This window comes from Pongo pygmaeus, chromosome 6 (assembly GCF_028885625.2).
Source record: "Pongo pygmaeus isolate AG05252 chromosome 6, NHGRI_mPonPyg2-v2.0_pri, whole genome shotgun sequence".
Lineage (NCBI taxonomy): Eukaryota > Metazoa > Chordata > Mammalia > Primates > Hominidae > Pongo > Pongo pygmaeus.
The window spans coordinates 54,094,888-54,112,843 of NC_072379.2; the positions used below are offsets into that span (position 1 = coordinate 54,094,888).

Consider the following 17,956-nt stretch of genomic DNA (forward strand, 5'->3'; position numbering starts at 1 on the left):
CCCCACTCCTTCCAAAGAAATAGCTCTACATTTTATTTGATAACCTGGAGTAATATGACTTCTGCCTCCAACTTCCCATTGAAACACTCTGCAGAGTTGGGTTTCCAAAATAAATGTGCATAGATCTTTATATGATTATGGACGTTGATTGGTGGTAGTTACTGGTTGGATGTTGTTTGTTGGTGTATATATTGTAATTGAGATTGCTCGGGGTAATAGGTTATGTAATTAGAAGGAGGGTTAGGAGGAGGGGGATGAAGAAAGAGAGGAAGTAAAGTTTGATTATGCCTTTTTGAGTTCAGATGGTGATGGAGGCGGAGGTTTGGTATTGTGAAATTGTTTTGGGTATTAGTTTTTCTAGTCAGATTAGGTCTAATAGAAGTGGGGCTAGGTTTTGGCTTATGAGAAGGCTCAGGCGGGGGGTTGTGCGGTGAATAATACTGGGGTAAAATCCAAGTATGTTGGAGAAGTAAAATGTATACAGTGGGGCTTTTATTTTGAGCTTATTAGTTAAGTAGCTGAGGTCTAGGGCTGTTAGAAGTCCTAAGGAGGTGACGCCTAGGGCTGCGAGTTTTAGATGAAGCGGGATTGTTATTTGGGGAAGGGTTGTGGGGAAAATGCTGCTGGATGAGAAATCCTGCGAATAGGCTTCCGATTGTGAGGCGTTTGATGGGGTTTAGCAGGGTGGGAATATATTCGTTGATGTTAGTTAGAGTTGGGAAATGGGGTTGACCCGTTAGGGTGAGGAGGATTATTTGAGTGCTATAGGCACTTGTTAGGGAAGTGGCAATGAGAGTAATAGATAGGTCTCAGGCATTGGTATATGATATGTTTGCGGTTTCGATGATGAGGTCTTTGGAGTAGAAGCCTGTGAGGAAGGGCATTCCTGCGAGTGCCAGGCTGCCAATGGTCAGGGAGGTTGAAGTAAGGGGTAGAAATTTGAGCAGTCCTCCTATTTTTCGAATGTCTTGTTCATTATTGAGGTTATGAATGATGGATCTGGAGCACATAAATAATATGGCTTTAAAGAAAGTGTGGGTACAGAAGTGTAGAAATGCTAGATATGGCTGGTTGATGCCAATTGTGACTACTATAAGTCCTAGTTGGCTCAAAGTGGAGAAGGCTACAATTTTTTTGATATCGTTTTGTGTTAGAGCACAGACTGCTGTAAACAGAGTAGTGGTAGCGCCTAGGCATAGTGTGAGGGTTTGGATTGGTGGGTTGTTTTCCGATAAGGGTTGAAAGCGGATGAGTAGGAAGACTCCAGCTACAACTATGGTGCTTGAGTGGAGTAGGGCTGAGATGGGGGTTGGACGTTCTATGGCTGAGGGGAGTCAGGGATGAAGGCCAAGTTGAGCTGATTTTCCTGCTGCTGCTAAAAGGAAGCCTATCAGTGGGAGGAAATTGGGGTTGGTATTTAGAAGGAGTATTTGTTGTGGTTCTCATTAGTTGGAGTGTAGGAGGAATCATGCTAGGGCTAGGATGAAGCCAACGTCGCCAATGCAGTTATATAGGATTGCTTGGATGGCTGCTGTGTTGGCATCTGCTCGAGCATATCATCAGCTGATGAGTAGGAAAGATATAATCCCCACGCCCTCTCAGCCGATGAAAAGTTGAAATAGATTGTTAGCGGTGACTAGGATTAGTATAGTGATTAGGAAAATAAGTAGATATTTGAAAAATTGGTTAATATTTGGGTCTGAGTCTATGTACCATAGTGAAAATTCTATGATGGATCAAGTGACGAATAGTGCTACGGGGATGAATATTATGGAGAAGTAGTCTAGTTTAAAGCTGAGCAAGAGTTGTAGTGTTTGGGTTTGTTGTTCAGCATCAGTTTGAGATAATGGCTTCTTGGTCCAGACATATAAATATTATTGTGGGGAGTAGGCTGATGATAAAGGTAGATGCGATAATTGTTTTTACATAATGTGGGTATGAATTCTTTTTGTCAGGATTGATGAAGGTAGTAATGATGGGGGGGATTAGAGAAGTTAGGGTTAGGATGGTTATGGTAGTGTACATGGTTATTATTTTTATTTGGAGTTGCACCAAAATTTTTGGGTACTAAGACCAATGGATAGCTGTTATTCTTTAAAAGTTGAGAAAGCCATGTTGTTAGACATGGGGGTATGAGTTAGCAGTTCTTGTGAGCTTTCTCGGTAAATAAGGGGTTGTAAACTTCTATTGTCAGACTCACAATCTAATGTTTTGATTAAACTATATTTACAGGAGGTGAACCCAGTAATGATGCCAGGGTTGAGAGATAGAAGGAGGATGGGGGACAGGTGTATGAGTATTAGAGTGTTTTCTCATGTAAGGGAAGGTTTTATGTTGCTGATGTGGTGTGTGAGTGTACCTCGTTGTGTTGTAGTGAATATATAGAGGGAATATAGGGCTGTAATTAATATATTAAGTCCTGTAAGTAGGAGGGTGGCGTTTGATCAGGAGAATGTGGCTATTAGTATGAGGAGTTCTCCTAGCAGATTAATAATGGGAGGCAGGGCAAGGTTGGCGAGGCTTGCTAGAAGTCATCAAAAGGCTATTAGTGGGAGTAGGGTTTGAAGTCCTTGGGAGAGAATTATGATGCGGCTGTGGGTTTGCTCGTAGTTTGAGTTTGCTAGGCAGAATAGTAGGGAGGAGGTAAGCCCATGGGCGATTATGAGAACAGTTGCGCCGGTGAAGCTTCAAGGGGTTTGGATGAGAATAGCTGCCACCATGAGAGCTTTATTACTGGACCTCTCCATGGTGGTTGCTCTGTGGACCACCACTTGCTCCTCCTGTGTTGCCTTGTCCTGCTCTCTTCTGGTCCTCCTCTCTCTCTGAGTGTTCCTCCTCAGTCTTCTTTGAGGGTTCCTCTTTCACTCAGAATGATCAATAGTAAAAATGTCCATGAACTATGAAGAGAAGCCCCCATCACCACTCACAGTTACACAGTGGTTGCACATCAGTGCATTTCCCAAAGTCTGGATGATTCAAAGTAAATAGCACCGCCCAAAGAACGAGTTCCTGGTCTAGGCTGGGACCTAGTCTGTCTTCTTCACTTTTGAATCCTCACTGCTTTGTCCATCATTGGTACAGAAGGAAGTATTTGCTGAGTAAATTGAAAGAATAATGAGTAGGAGGTCTTCTAATAAAGAGTCCACTTCAGCCAGGCGTGGTGGCTTGCGCCTGTAATCCCAGCACTTTGGGAGGCCAAGACAGGCGAATCGCAAGGTCAGGAGATCGAGACCATCCTGGCTAACATGGTGAAACCCCGTCTCTACTAAAAATACAAAAAATTAGCCGGGCGTGGTGGCAGGCACCTGTAGTCCCAGCTACTTGGGAGGCTGAGGCAGGAAAACAGCGTGAACCCAGGAAGCAGAGCTTGCAGTGAGCCCATATCATGCCACTGCACTCCAGCCTGGGCGAGAGTGCGAGACTGCCTCTCAAAAAAAAAGAGTTCACTTCATGGAGAGGGTGCAAGAAGTGGCCAGAAATGTTTGGGGCCTTCCTAGGCAACTGTGAAGAGTGCAGTGTGACTACCATATAGGGTAGAAGGCCAGAGGCACTGCTGAAGATGAGGTTGGGAAGTGTGAAAGACTCAGAAAGTGCCAAATAAAAAAAAAAAAAGAGAGAGAGAGAAAGATTACCGAGATGACTGGGTGCCTTATGGAATGCTGAGCATTGTCTAGTGCACTTTTCCATAATATCTGGTTCTACAGTGGTCTGCAACTTTCAATGTTTGAACTCTTTTACCACTTGGTAAGTTGTAGAAAATTGAGAGTAATGCAAATTAATCTTTTTTATGGAAATGAAATGAATTTTGTCAGGTAGGTGACATTGATTCCCTGCCTGCTTCACTCCCAAACCCTTCCATGGAAGCATTCAGGTTTGCATCTATTAACAAATTCATTTTAGTATTCTTCATTGCCTATTTATGTGTCTGCTCTGTGGACACACCTTTGAACTGGGCTTTAACACGTTACTAGTTCCTCATTTTAATGAGCAACATATAATCTTTGACCCATGTTCATTTTATGTTTGCATGAGAGTCATGATTTTACCTTTTTGTAGAGAATTATCCTTTAAAAGAAAGTAGATGACAATTAGGCTCTGAAGGGCCTTAAAAGCCACTTTAGAGGGTTTAGCTTTTATACAGTGTCAGAGGATTTTAAAGCTGAAACAAAATGGAATTAGATTTGTGTTTTTGGACAAACACTTTTGGAGTACGTGTGGTTGGGGTAGAGAGACCAGCTATTGGGCCATTGCTGGAGTCCACTTTGGAGAAAATGAAAGAAGGAATAGGACACAATTTGAACCTTAGAAAGCAGAGTGATGCCTGGTGCTTCAAAAACACTTACTGAAAGAATAAAGAAGTGAATGAACTTACTAACTTTAGGAAAGGCAAATAAGAGAGGCATTTCTGAGGGCAAATTTAAATTAGGTGCACCCACTACCTTCCAGACTCGATAATTTAAACCTTATGATCAGATTCTTCGGGTTTATATTTTCACTTGTCCTTATTAATACTTTTTTTTTTCCCTAGTAGCATCAAGTAACAGATCTTCTTCTTCTTCTTTTTTTTTTTTTTTCAGAGTCTCACTCTGTAGCCCAGGCTGGAGTGCTGTGGCGCCATCTCGGCTTACAGGAAGCTCACCTCCCGGGTTCACGCCATTCTCCTGCCTCAGCCTCCTGAGTAGCTGGGACTACAGGCACCCACTACCATGCCCAGCTAATTTTTTGTATTTTTAGTAGAGATGGGGTTTCACCATGTTAGCCAGGATGGTCTCAATCTTCTGACCTCATGATCCACCCACCTCGGCCTCCCAAAGTGCTAGGATTATAAGCGTGAGCCACTGCGCCTGGCCATAACAGATCTTCTTAACTACACATACTCTAAAATCCTCTTTAACTCAATTTTTTACTTACTTTCACAATTTTATACTTGTTTCTGTTGATTCAGAGAGTCTTTAGGTCACAGGATCTCACAGCTGTCCTCCCTGCAGAGAATTATGCTCCCTAGAGAGGTAAGTGAAAAAAATGAGCACTTTGAGGTTGTAGACAGTGACAGTGGGCCCAATGAGCCACTCACTGTGTAGTCTCCTCCTCTTACATCATCAGTATGTGGCTTTTGGGTCAATGGGACATTAGCAGGCATGATACAAGCAGGGGCTGGGTCATGTACACTGGGGCTTGTTTCCTAGAGCAATCTCTTTTGGAACCCAGCTACCAAGCTGTACTGAAGTCTAGGCCATCCTGTTGCAGAGTAAGACCACATGGGGGAAGAGCTGGAGTTGGAGACACTCATGGAAGACCATGTGAAGGAGATGGGGATCCCTTGCTAAGCTCCCTGCTGAATATAAGCTGTGGGAATGACCTCAGCCAACACCACGTGGAGCAGAACTTCCTAGTCAACCCATAGACTTAGGAGAAATGATAAATCATTGTAGTTTTAAACCACTACGTTTCTCTGTGTGTGTGTGCGTGTTTCATGTAACAATAGGAAACTAAAACAAAGGGTGAGAGTAGCTTGCCTAGAGGGTGACCAGGAAGAGTACATCTGAGAGAAATTTACTGTTTGAAAAAAATCTCAATCAATGCTTCCTGTGGTTTTGTTCAGCCATAGTTCCTATCTGCAGTAAGGTAGTGTCTTAGTCTATTTTTATTGCTATAAGACTGGGTAATTTATAAATAAAGAGGTTTATTCAGCTTATGGCTCTGCAGGTTGTACAAGGGACCTGGCAACAGCATATGCTTCTGGTGAGGGCTCAGGAAGTTTCCAATCTTGGGGGAAGGGGGATGGGAGGGGGCATCACATACAGAGAGGGGAGGCACCATGCTCCCCTTCTTCCCCTTCCTGTTCCTCTTCTTCTTCTTCTTCTTTCTTCTTCTTCTTCCTCTTCTTCCTCTTCTTCTTCTTCTTCTTCTTCTTCTTCTTCTTCTTCTTCTTCTTCTTCTTCTTCTTCTTCTTCTTCTTCTTCTTCTTCTTCTTCTTCTTCTTCTTCTTCTTCTTCTTCTTCTTCTTCTTCTTCTTCTTCTCCTTCTTCTCCTTCTCCTTCTCCTTCTCCTTCTCCTTCTCCTTCTCCTTCTCCTTCTTCGCCTTCTTCTGCTTCTTCTGCTTTTTCTGCTTCTTCTTCTGCTTCTGCTTCTGCTTTTGCTTTGGCTTCTTGATCTTGACAGTCTAGCTCTGTTGCTCAGGCTGGAGTGCAGTGGCGTGATCGCAGTTCACTGCAACCTCCACTTCCCTGGTTCAAGTGATTCTTGTGTCTCAGCCTCCTGAGTAGCTGGGTTTACAGGTGTGCACCACCATGCCCAGCTAATTTTTTTTGTATTTTTAGTCGCGATGAGTTTTTGCTATATTGGCCAGGATGGTCTCAAACTCCTGGCCTCAAGTGATCTGTCTACCTTAGCTTCCCAAAGTTCTGGGATTACAGGTGTGAGTTACCACACCTTGCCCACCATGTTCTTCTAAACAACCAGCTATTACATAAACTAATAGAGCGAGAACTCACTCATTACCATGGGGATGGCACCAAGCCATTCACGAGAGATCCACCTCCATGACCCAAACACCTCCCATTTGGCCCTATCTCCAAAACTGGGACCAAATTTCAATATAAGATTTGAAGAGGACAAATATCCAAACCATCTTAGGTAGCAAGTGCACCGTCTCTCAGCAGGCTAAGCTCAGCTCTCAGCAGGCTAAGGCTAATGGGTCTTTGAGTGCTTCATTTACTTTATTCTCTGCCTGTTCTGCCTGGGTCTTACTGGAGGGAAAGATACCACAGCAAGCTCTCAGGCACAGCAGATTCTAAAGGGACATCAATAATTGGCTGTCTATGTCAGACAGGTGTCTGAAAAGTTGGTGTCACCATAGCAAGCTTTTGAGGGGTGTGGGGATTGGATCCATTTGGCTAACTAATAATGATATTTAATACACACATATGCCTTCATAGAAAAGTTTGAACATGAAATTAGAGCTAATTAAAATAGAATATGACAACCTGAAGTGACTTTGTCTTGTTCTTGCTTTGGGTATATTTTTTATATCACAGGGAAAGGACTTTTAATTGTAAAAGTTAGCTACCCTTGGGTGACCTAAAAAATGAATACCTGTCTAAAGATACAACAATCAATGCTCCCCTTTCTTTTTTTTCTTTTCTTTTTCTATTTCTTTCTTTCTTTTTTTTTTTTTTGAGATGGAGTCTCGTTCTGTCACCCAGGTTGCAGTGTGCATTGACACAATCTCGGCTCACTGCAACTTCTGCCTCCCAGGTTCAGGTGATTCTCTCACCTCAGCCTCCTGAGTAGCTGGAATTACAGGTGCCTGCCACAATGCCTGGCTAATTTTTGTATTTTTAGTAGAGATCAGTTTTCACCATGTTGGCCAGGCTGGTCTTGAACTCCTGACCTCAGGTGATCTGCCCGCTTTGGTCTCCCAAACTGCTGGGATTACAGGCATGAACCACCATGCCCAGCCTCCCTTTTCAATATTTCTTACAGAATTACCACTTTAATCTTCACCCTTTATTCATTTGCTCTACTTCTTATCCTAATTACCAATATATATAATATTGAATGAAAATTTTAGTTGCTTTGCTTGAGGAAGAATATTTGGTTACAGATCTATGAACTGCTGTTGGGCTTTTGCTTGATTAAGTGGATAAAGTAAGCTGAAAGCAATAGCAGATAACTCGGGGCAATTTTTGCTGAGGATATGTGAAGGAAGGGCAAAGGAGTGGTGGTGAGCTATCAGAGAGATAGCTCTGGAAGGGTTGTTCAAGGCAGAATTATTGGAGTGAAGGGCTCAGCAGAGGCTCTTCACTCTGTTTCTGTTTCTGTGAGATCTCCTGTAAAATATCCATGACTAGTAAATTTGTTGTGGAATTGGTCTGTCTTGAGATGTATTGAAGAAGTCCTGAGTCCTTGGGTGTGGGATGTAGCAGAGACTGCCTCTGGAGATCCACATCATTGGGATTCCATGGGGGAATGTTTGTGGCAGGAATTTCAGCATAATGAGCAGAAACTGGCCCTCCCACAGAATCTTTCCCCTCTCATTAAGAAGAGTGCTCCTCCTTTCTTCTGTGCGCAGGCCAAATGGATTTGATTATCAAGGGCCAAGTTCATGGGAAGGGGGGAAGGGTAATGAATAGGTTGGGGCACTGTTGCTTTGCCTAACCTTGTTAAAAGAAGCCCGATTTTGTTTGGGAAGCCACTCCCAGCCCCAGGCAAGAAATCAGGATTAAAGTAATTACAGTATCCTATTTCTCTTTGCCAGTGATTGATTTAGGGAACTGGGCATATGACCTGATTCTGGCCCGTGAGATAAAAAGGGGGATGTTTGCTGAGTGACTTCCAATTTTCTTCCGTAATAAGAGAGGTTTGTATTACCAGAAGGTCCTTTCCCACCAGTCCTCTTCTTTCCTACTTGGATTAGTATGGTGTGAGGAAGTCATGGCTGGAGCTTTGGCAGCCATTTTGTGACCCTGAGATGAAGGCCAATACAATTGCAGGGAGGTTATACAACCTTGGAGCTACCTATCTCTAGACATTTTGTCAGGTGAGATGAATAAATACATTTGTGGTTAAGCCACCGTTAGTCAGGTTTTCTGTTATGTGCAGCTGATATAGAACCAAGTGCTCCCCCTCCTTTGGTCATAGTCTAGATGAAGTTAGACGCTTTAGTCCTCACCTTGTGGGTAGGGTTGGAGTTTCCAAGTTGCAGCCCGAGGCGGCTGCAGAATTGAGGTAGTGTTCTGGGGTCATGAAGGGTTTGCTTTTGTTGCTAGGCAGCACGCTGGGGTCTGGTCCTTACAGAGCTCTCTCTCTCAGTGTTCTTTACCTGTCTCCATGCTCCCTCCCTCCATCTTCTAGGAACTGTCTCTGCCTGTGGGGATGGACAGTAGCATCTAGCCTAGAGGAGCCCTCTGAGGTAGGTCACACTCCAGTTGGAGTTGGGTGTGTTCCACTTTGGTGAGGATCCTTTCAACTTGGACAGGGCCCCCCCTCGCCCCATAGCTCATGGGCATAGATGCAATGCACCACCTGCAATCACCTCAGGTCACCTCTGATGAATATTCCACCTGTGGGGTGATCTGACCTCTTCCTTCCAACCAACATCATCTTCCATGCCATGCCCCACACATTAACCTCCAGTAACATTCATGTGTCTTCTTTTGAGAAATGTCTGTTCAGATCTTTTGCCCATTTTTAATTAGATCATTAGATTGCTCTTCCTATAGAGTTGTTTGAACTCCTTATATATTCTGGTTATTAATCCTCTGTCAGATGGATAGTTTGCAAATATTTTAATATTTTTCCCCATTCTGTGGGTCGTTTTACACTTCATTGATTGTTTCCTTTGCAGTCGTGGCTACAGCATTTTTTTTCTTTCTTAAACTTTTATTTTAGATTCAGGGGTACATGTACAGGTTTGTTAATACAGGCAAACTCACGTCATGGGGGTTTGGTGTACAGATGATTTCATCACCCAGGTATTTAGCATAGTACTCGATAGTTATTTTCCTGATCCTCTTCCTCCTCCCACACTTCTCACTCAAAGAGGCCCCAGTGTCTGTTGTTCCCCTCTTTGTGTCCATTGGTTCTCTCTTATTTTTATTTTTATTTTTTTTTTGAGACAGAGTCTCGCCCTGTTGTCCAGGCTGGAGTGCAGTGGTTATGATCTCGGCTCACTGCAACATCCGCTTCCCAGGTTTAAGCAATTCTTCTGCCTCACTCTCCGGAGTAGCTGGGATTACAGGTGTTTGCCACCACGCCCAGCTAATTTTTGTATTTTTGGTAGAGATGGGGTTTTACCATGTTGGCCAGGCTGGCCTCAAACTCCTGACCCCAAGGGATCCACCCACCTCAGCCTCCCAAAGTGCTGGGATTACAGGCGTGAGCCACCACATCTGGCCCAATTGGTTCTCATTATGTCGCTCCCACTTATAAGTGAGAACATGGGGTATTTGGTTTCCTGTTCCTGAATTAGTTTGCTAAGGATAATGACCTCCAGTCCCTGCATATCCATGTTCCTGCAAATGACATGATTTTATGGCTTTTTTATGGCTGCATAGTATTCCATGGTGTATATGCACTACATTTTCTTTGTCCAGTATACTATTGATGGCCGTTTAGATTGATTCCATGTTTTTGCTATTGTGAATAGTATTGCAATGAACATTCACGTGCATGTGTCTTTATGGTGGAGTGATTTATATTCCTCACTCAAATGGTAGTTCTGATTTTAGTTCTTTGAGGAATCACCATACTGCTTTCCACAATGGTTGAACTAACTTACACTCCCACCAGCAGTGATAAATGTTCCCTTTTCTCTTCAACCTCACCAGCATCTGATATTTATCTATTTATTTATTTATTTATTTATTTGAGACAAAATCTCATTCTGTCACCCAGGCTGGAGTGCAATGGCATGATCTTGGCTCACTGCAACCTCTACCTCCCAGGTTCAAGCGATTCTCCTGCCTCAGCCTCCTGAGTGGCTGGGATTACAGATGTGTGCCACCACACTTGGCTAATTTTTGTATTTTTAGTAGAGACGGGGTTTCACCATGTTGGTCAGGCTGGTCTCAAACCCCCGACCTTGTGATCCACCCACCTCGGCCTCCCAAAGTGCTGGGATTACAGGCGTAAGCCACCATGCCCAGCCTATTTTTTTGACTTTTTAGTAATAGCCATTCTGATGGGTGTGAGATGATATCTCATTGTGGTTTTAATTTGCATTTCTGTAATGATTAGTGATATTGAGCATTTTTTCATACGCTTGTTGGCTGCATGTATGTCTTCTTTTGAAAAGTGTCTGTTCATATCCTTTGCCCACTTTATAACGGGGCTGTTTGTTTTTTTCTAGTAAATTTGTTTAAGTTCCTTATAGATTATGGATACTAGAGCTTTGTCAGATGTATAGTTTGCAAATATTTTCTCTCATTCCATAGGTTTTCTGTTTACTCTTTTGATAATTTCTTTTGCCATGCAGAAGCTCTTTAGTTTCATTAGAACCCATTTGTCAATTCTTGCTTTTGTTGCAATTGCTTTTGGTGTCTTCATTATGAAATATTTGCCAGTTCCTATATTCAGGATGGTATTTCCTAGATTATCTTCCAGAGTTTTTATAGTTTTAGCTTTTACATTTAAGTCTTTAATCCATCTTGAGTTAATTTTTATAATGGTATAAGGAAGGGGAGGGTCCAGTTTCAATCTTCTGCATATGGCTAGCAAGTTATTGCAACACCATTTATTAAATAGAAAGTCCTTTCCCCATTGCTTGTTTTTGTCAGCTTTGTCAAAGATCAGATGGTTGTAGGTGTGCAGCCTTATTTCTGGGTCTCCATGCTGTTCCATTGGTCTATGTGTCTGTTTTTGTACCAGTACTGTACTGTTTGGGTTACTGTAACCCTGCAGTAGTTTGAAGTCAGGTCATGTAATGCCTCCAGCTTTGTTCTTTTTGTTTAGGACTGTCTTTGCTATTAGGGCTCATTTTTGGTTCCATAGGAATTTTTTTTTTTTTTTGAGACGGAGTCTTGCTCTGTCGCCCAGGCTGGAGTGCAGTGGCGAGATCTCGGCTCACTGCAAGCTCCATCTCTGGGGTTCACACCATTCTCCTGCCTCAGCCTCCCGAGAAGCTGGGACTATAGGCACCCACCACCACGCCTGGCAAATTTTTTGTATTTTTAGTAGAGACAGGTTTCACTGTGTTAGCCAGGATGGTCCCAATCTCCTGACCTCGTGATCCACCCACCTCAGCCTCCCAAAGTGCTGGGATTACAGGCATGAGCCACTGTGCCCAGCCGGTTCCATATGAATTTTAAAATAGTTTTTCCTCATTTTGTGAAGAATGTCATTGGTAGTTTAATAAGAATGGTATCAAATCCATAAATTGCTTTGGGAAGTATGGCCATCTTAGTGATATTTATTCTTCCTATCCATGAGCATGGAATGTTTTTCCATTTGTTTGTGTTATCTCTGATTTCTTTGAGCAGTGTTTTGTAATTGTCATTGTCATTGTCATTTTATGACCCTGGTTAGCTGTATTCATAGGTATTTTATTCTATTGGCTACGGCATTTTCTTAACACACAAGTCATTTAACCTTTCTATGTCCCAGCTTCCACACTGATAGATAATTATATCTACGTTTGATTGCTATTGCGGAAACCAGATGAAGTGAAAATGCCCAGGTCTCAATTGGGCATTGCTGCTTCTCTTGCATTGACCTCCTGCTCGAGTTATGCAGGTTATATGAGGGTTTAAGGAATTTGGCTCAGGGTTTATGAACATGAGGTCTCAATTGGGCATTGCTGCTTCTCTTGCATTGACCTCCTGCTAGAGTTATGCAGGTTATATGAGGGTTTAAGGAATTTGGCTCTTTTTTTTTTTTTTTTTGAGACGGACGGAGTCTCACTCTGTCGCCCAGGCTGGAGTGCAGTGGCATGATCTCGGCGCCTCACTACAAGCTCCGCCTCCTGGATTCATGCCATTCTCCTGCCTCAGCCTCCTGAGTAGCTGGGACTACAGGCGCCCGCCACCACGCCAGGCTAACTTTTTGTATTTTTAGTAGAGACGGGGATTCACCATGTTAGCCAGGATGGTCTGGATTTCCTGACCTCATGATCCGCCGGCCTTGGCCTCCCAAAGTGTGAGATTACAGGCGTGAGCCACCGCGCCCGGCTGCAAGTTTCTTTTAGTGTTTTGAGTAACAACCTAAAAAGAATGTTCAAGGCCCTAGCTGAGTGCAGACTTTCAGAGGAAAACATGCAGCTGGCTGGGTCACAGAGGGATTAGGCACCTTGTGTTTTTCAGTCAGAACAGAAAAAAAAGCAGGAAGAACCGAGAGACCCCACAACATGAGATGATGTATGTTAACATTTGTTACGATTTACTAGAGACCAGCACTTTAGGTAGAGAGTTCAATGGCAAAGTTCTTATTATTCTCACCCATTATACAGATGAAGAGCTGAAGGACAGAGAGGTGAGCTAATGGCCCAGCATCACACAGCTGGTAAATTGTAGAGCTGGACTTTGAATCTAGGTATCTGTCATCAGAATCCCTGCTCTAAACAATAAGCCAAGTGTTGCATTTAACATACTCCCCAGAATACACGAAGCGCTGGAGAAAGATTACCTTTGACTATAATCATTTATAAATGCACATTAAGTCTGTAGTACCATTAGATGGATTTGTTTAAAATTCCTTGAAGTGCCCCAGAGATGGTAAAATAAGATAATGCAATCTAGCAGATGTAAAGACACTTAACAGTGTTAAAAGTTGGTTTTAGTTTATAAGTTGTATAGGCATACCTTGAAGATATTGTAGGTTTGATTCCAGGCCACTGCAATAAAATGTATATCACAATAAAGCAAGTCACTTAAGGTTTTTGGTTTCCCAGGGCATTAGGCTGGGTGTGGTGGCTCACATCTGTAATCCCAGCACTTTGGGAGGCCCAGGTAGGCAGATCACCTGAGGTCAGGAGTTCAAGACCAGCCTGGCCAACATAGAGAAATCCAGTCTCTACTAAAAATACAAAAATTAGCCAGCCATGGTGGTGCATGCCTGTGATCCCAGCTACTTGCGAGGCTAAGGCAGGACAATCGCTTGAACCTGGGTGGTGGAAGGTGCAGTGAGCCAAGATGGTGCCACTACACTCCAGCATGGGCAACAGAATGAGACTCCATCTCAAAAAAAAAAAAAGTTATGTTTATACTATATGTAGTCAATTAAGTATGCAATAGCATTATGTTTAAAAAACCCAACATAAACAAATTTTTTTAATATAAATATGTCCCACGCAATATTTGGGCTGTATTTATACTAAAAAAGTATTTGTTTATCTAAAATTTAAATTTATATGGGCCTTCTGTGTTTTTATTCACTAAATCTGCTTGCTCTTGCTTGGGAGTCTGTTCTGTCTTCGCTGAATGAACAGGCTCCTGTCCTTTGGCTTCTCACTAGGTTTCATCAATGAGAGACATCAGCAGGAGAGAAGGGGACAGGAAAAGAAGGAGGTAGGGGTTTATTCTTCTCTGGTCCACTGCAGATTGGCGGTGTTCCTCCTCATCGGCCACAGCTCTGGGGTTGGGTAGCTGCTCCCTCCTTGCCCTTTCAGGCCTAGGATTGGTACCAGTTCCCTGCCCTTACTGACCCTAGGATACTGAACTATCCCTTTTTGGTTTCCCCAAACTCAGTCCACACCTTTGTAGATGAGATTCCTTATTAAATTCTTGTCAAATTGTCCAGTTTGTGGGTGTCATCTGCTTACTGTTTTACCCCTACTGATAAAGGCATGCAATGTTTTACACCTGACATGGTTTGGATCTGTGTCCCCACCCAAATCTCGTGTTGAAATGTAATCCCCAGTGCTGGAAGTGGACCGTGATGGGAGGTGATTGGATCATGGGGAATGGTTTAGCACCATCCCCTTGGTGCTGTCTTGTGACAGAGTTCTCACAAGGTCTAGTTGTTTGAAAGTGTGTAGCACCCTGCCGCCTTGGCCCTGCTCCTGCCATGTAAGACACCTGCTCCCACTTTGCCTTCCGCTATGAGTACAAGCTCCCTGAGGCCTCCCCAGAAGCAGATGCCACCATGCTTCCTGTACAGCCTGTGGAACCGTGAGCCAATTAAACCTCTTTTCTTTATAAATTATGCAGTCTCAGGTATTTCTTTACAGCACTGTGAGAATGATCTAATACAATGTGTGAAGAAGATACTGTTAATATATCTGTTTTGCAGATGACAATAATAAGGGTCAAAGAAAGGTTAGGTAGGTTGCCCCAGGTTTTGCTCCTGCTAAATGGTGAGAGTAGGTATCAAACCTAAATCTGTCTATTCCAAAACTCAGTTCACTACTATACTATGCTTTATTAATGAGCTCGAGGATGCTGGAGCTGCTGGATAGTTTCCAAGAAGTTTCACTGTTTATGCTTTCCTACTGGCATGCAGAGGCACAGACAGATCTGTGAGGCAGACTACATCATGGCCCCAATTCAGTTTCTTTTTTCTTTTTTTGAGACAGGGTCTTGCTCTGTCACCCAGGCTGGGGTGCAGTGGCATGATCATAGCTCACTTTAGCCTTGACCTCCTAGGCTCAGGTGATCCTCCCACCTCAGCCTCCCAAGTAGCTGGGACTACAGGTGTATGCCACCATGCTCAGCTAATTTTTTGATTTTTAGTAGAGACAAGGTCTCAGACTCCTGGCCTCAAGTGATCCTTTCCCCTTGGACTCCCAAAGTGCTGGGATTGTAGGCAGGAACCACTGCCTGGGGTTTTCTTTACTCCTTCTTGCGCTTGGAGCCTACTTCCCTGCCTCTTGACTTGCTTTGGCCAATAGAATGAGGCAGAAGTGATGGGTGCCATCCATAAGGCTTGGTGGACCCAGCAGGACTTGTAAGATCCAGGGAAGAACAGATGAGTGGAATACAGTGGGGAGTGATAGCCACGGCTTCAGGTAGGAAACTGGGGGTCTGGGTAACCGGATTGAGACAGAGGGGTATAACAATTTCTTATTGGCTAGTACCACTCAATATTCAAGGCCTGATGAACAAGTGTATTTTGTAAAAACAAAAACAAAAAATCGCAAACAAACAAACAAACAGAACTGGTTGTGGGAAGCTCATCTTAGTTTAATCTAATTTCTACAAAATTTTTACTTTTCTGGTTTGTAAAGGGAAGTAACAATAAATCAAAGAAAGTCTCTATTATTGTGACTTAAATGTTTAAAAATGTTAAGTAATTTCATGGGTTTATCATTTTGCTGGTTAGGCTTTGAGAGCATTGTCTTAAATGATGACCGCAAGACAGTTCTAAATACCATTTCCTGAATCTAAGGGACTTGCATCTACTTTGAAGACAGTGAAAGCTATTCTGGAGGGTTATGGGTATATATATGAGTTCATTAAGGACCCACAAGGTCCCACAATAGGCTGTTGGCAAGCTGAGGAGCAAGGAGATCCAGTCCAAGTCCCAAAACTGAAGAACTTGGAGTCCAATGTTCGAGGGCAGAAGGCATCCAGCATGGGGGAATGATGTAGCCTGGGAGGCTAGGCCAGTCTTTCCTTTTTACATTTTTCTGCCTGCTTTATATTCCCTGGCAGCCGATTAGATTGCCCGCACCAGATTAAAGGTGGATCTGCCTTCCCCAGCCCACTGACTCAAATGTTAGTCTCCTTTGGCAACACCCTCACAGACACACCCGGGAGCAACACTTTGCATCCTTCAATCCAATCAAGTTGACACTCAGTATCAACTATCACACCCACCAGGTAGGGCAGTGACTGCATCATATTCATTCCTTTATTTAAGGCATCTGATGCTGTCTCTAGTATGTAGTTAGTGGTTGTATAAATGTTTACGGACTTGAAGTGAATTTTAGTCTTTTGTATTTGAGAGGCTAATATTCAAACAGACAATAGCTAGACCATATATACAGTTACCTGCACTAAATACAGGGAGCCAAGTAACAACCCCTGTAGCAATGGCCCTAAGTGCCAAGACTTGATTAATGACTGACAGCTTCCCTATTTTTTGTTCCCTATTTCTAACTTGGGACCAACTGGAAAAAGCCAAATACGCTCTCCTAACCAATTGCATAGAATTTTCCACTTACAGTTAGCCTGCCTAGAGCTTTCCATGCCAACAGCTTCAGGGCACACCTGAAGCCTTCCCTTTTGCCACCATATGCTTTCCTACTCCTCTGCCTTTGTGCTGGTGGCTGACTCTTTTGCTATAGCAAGCTCTGAGTAAGTAGCCATTGCTGTTTCTGATTTGGGTGGTTTTCATTTATTTCTACACGTTTGGAGTAACTGCTTTTCTTAATAAATTGAAATAGAAGGATTTAAATTATTTTAATTAAATGCAACAAACATTTATTGTATGCCCAGTGTATGCCAGGTGCTAGGCTATTTCCTATGTATTTCTGCTATGGTTTTATATGTATTTATATATGGAAAATGATATAAGGTATGTATCGACCTTAGTAGTGGTTAATTCATACATGCACACACTTCATATAATGTATAACATTAAAATAATATTTTCCCATATATGTTTCCTATAATAATATGAATAATTAAAAATGACATCATTAATATTTCTGTTTTCTTTTGGTTTCCTTTAGGATTCTGTTTCCTGTTTCCAACTTAGACTCTGGCTCAAAATTGAGTGGGTGGGGACAAAGCAGAATCATCAGTCCTGAATATGCAGATGTCCTTTGATGTCTGAGGGAATTACACACATTAGGTTTCCTTTTCCAGCTTTATTTCCTATGACACGGTAGTGACAATTAAGAGCAATTGAAACACTTCTGCTCATAGTCTTTAGACTTCAATCACAGGACCATTGGTAGAAATTCAGCTACAGTAAAACCCATGGGGCCTTCCTGGCAAATTGGTGGCATACTTACCTCTGTCTCCTTACCGCAGTCTTTGGCAGACATCTTTAATCCATCACTGCACTTCTGCCTGAAGGAGGCTCCTAATAACAGTGCTGCAGGCAGCCACTGCCAATCAAATGCAGGGTTATACTCAATGAAACTGATTTGCCATGTCTGTTGTAGAGTTTTGTCTCAGTCTTGATCTAACAAAAGCTCAGATGTTGAAGTTATCACGTGAGGAATGGCTGAAGAAGCTGAGAAGGAAGACTCAACGTGACTTTCAGAATTGATTTTTTAAATTTAGATCTACATTTTAATTTAGATTGGGTTCTTTTCTTCTTTGAGTTTTGGAAGTGGTTTGACTTAATTTAATTTAACATAGCTGAGGCAAAACTTAGAAAATTAAATAAATAGGAATATATTTGAAATTCTGCATTTAGGTTCAAAGGCTCATGTACCAAGTGAAGGAAGCAGATTCCACAAAACTGGCCTGGGGGTTTGGTAGATGATATTCTTAGGACACATTGACAGAAGTCCAGCATCTGCTGGATTGTAGGAAGTAGCAATTCCAAAACATTCTATCATGATTAG

At 42.7% G+C, this 17,956-nt stretch overlaps 1 pseudogene; it reads right to left on the minus strand.

Annotated features, from left to right (window-relative positions):
• Positions 1 to 220: 220 nt before the first annotated feature.
• LOC129041148 (NADH-ubiquinone oxidoreductase chain 5-like) lies at positions 221 to 2,034 on the minus strand (annotated as a pseudogene).
• Between the last annotated feature and the right edge of the window lie 15,922 nt (positions 2,035 to 17,956).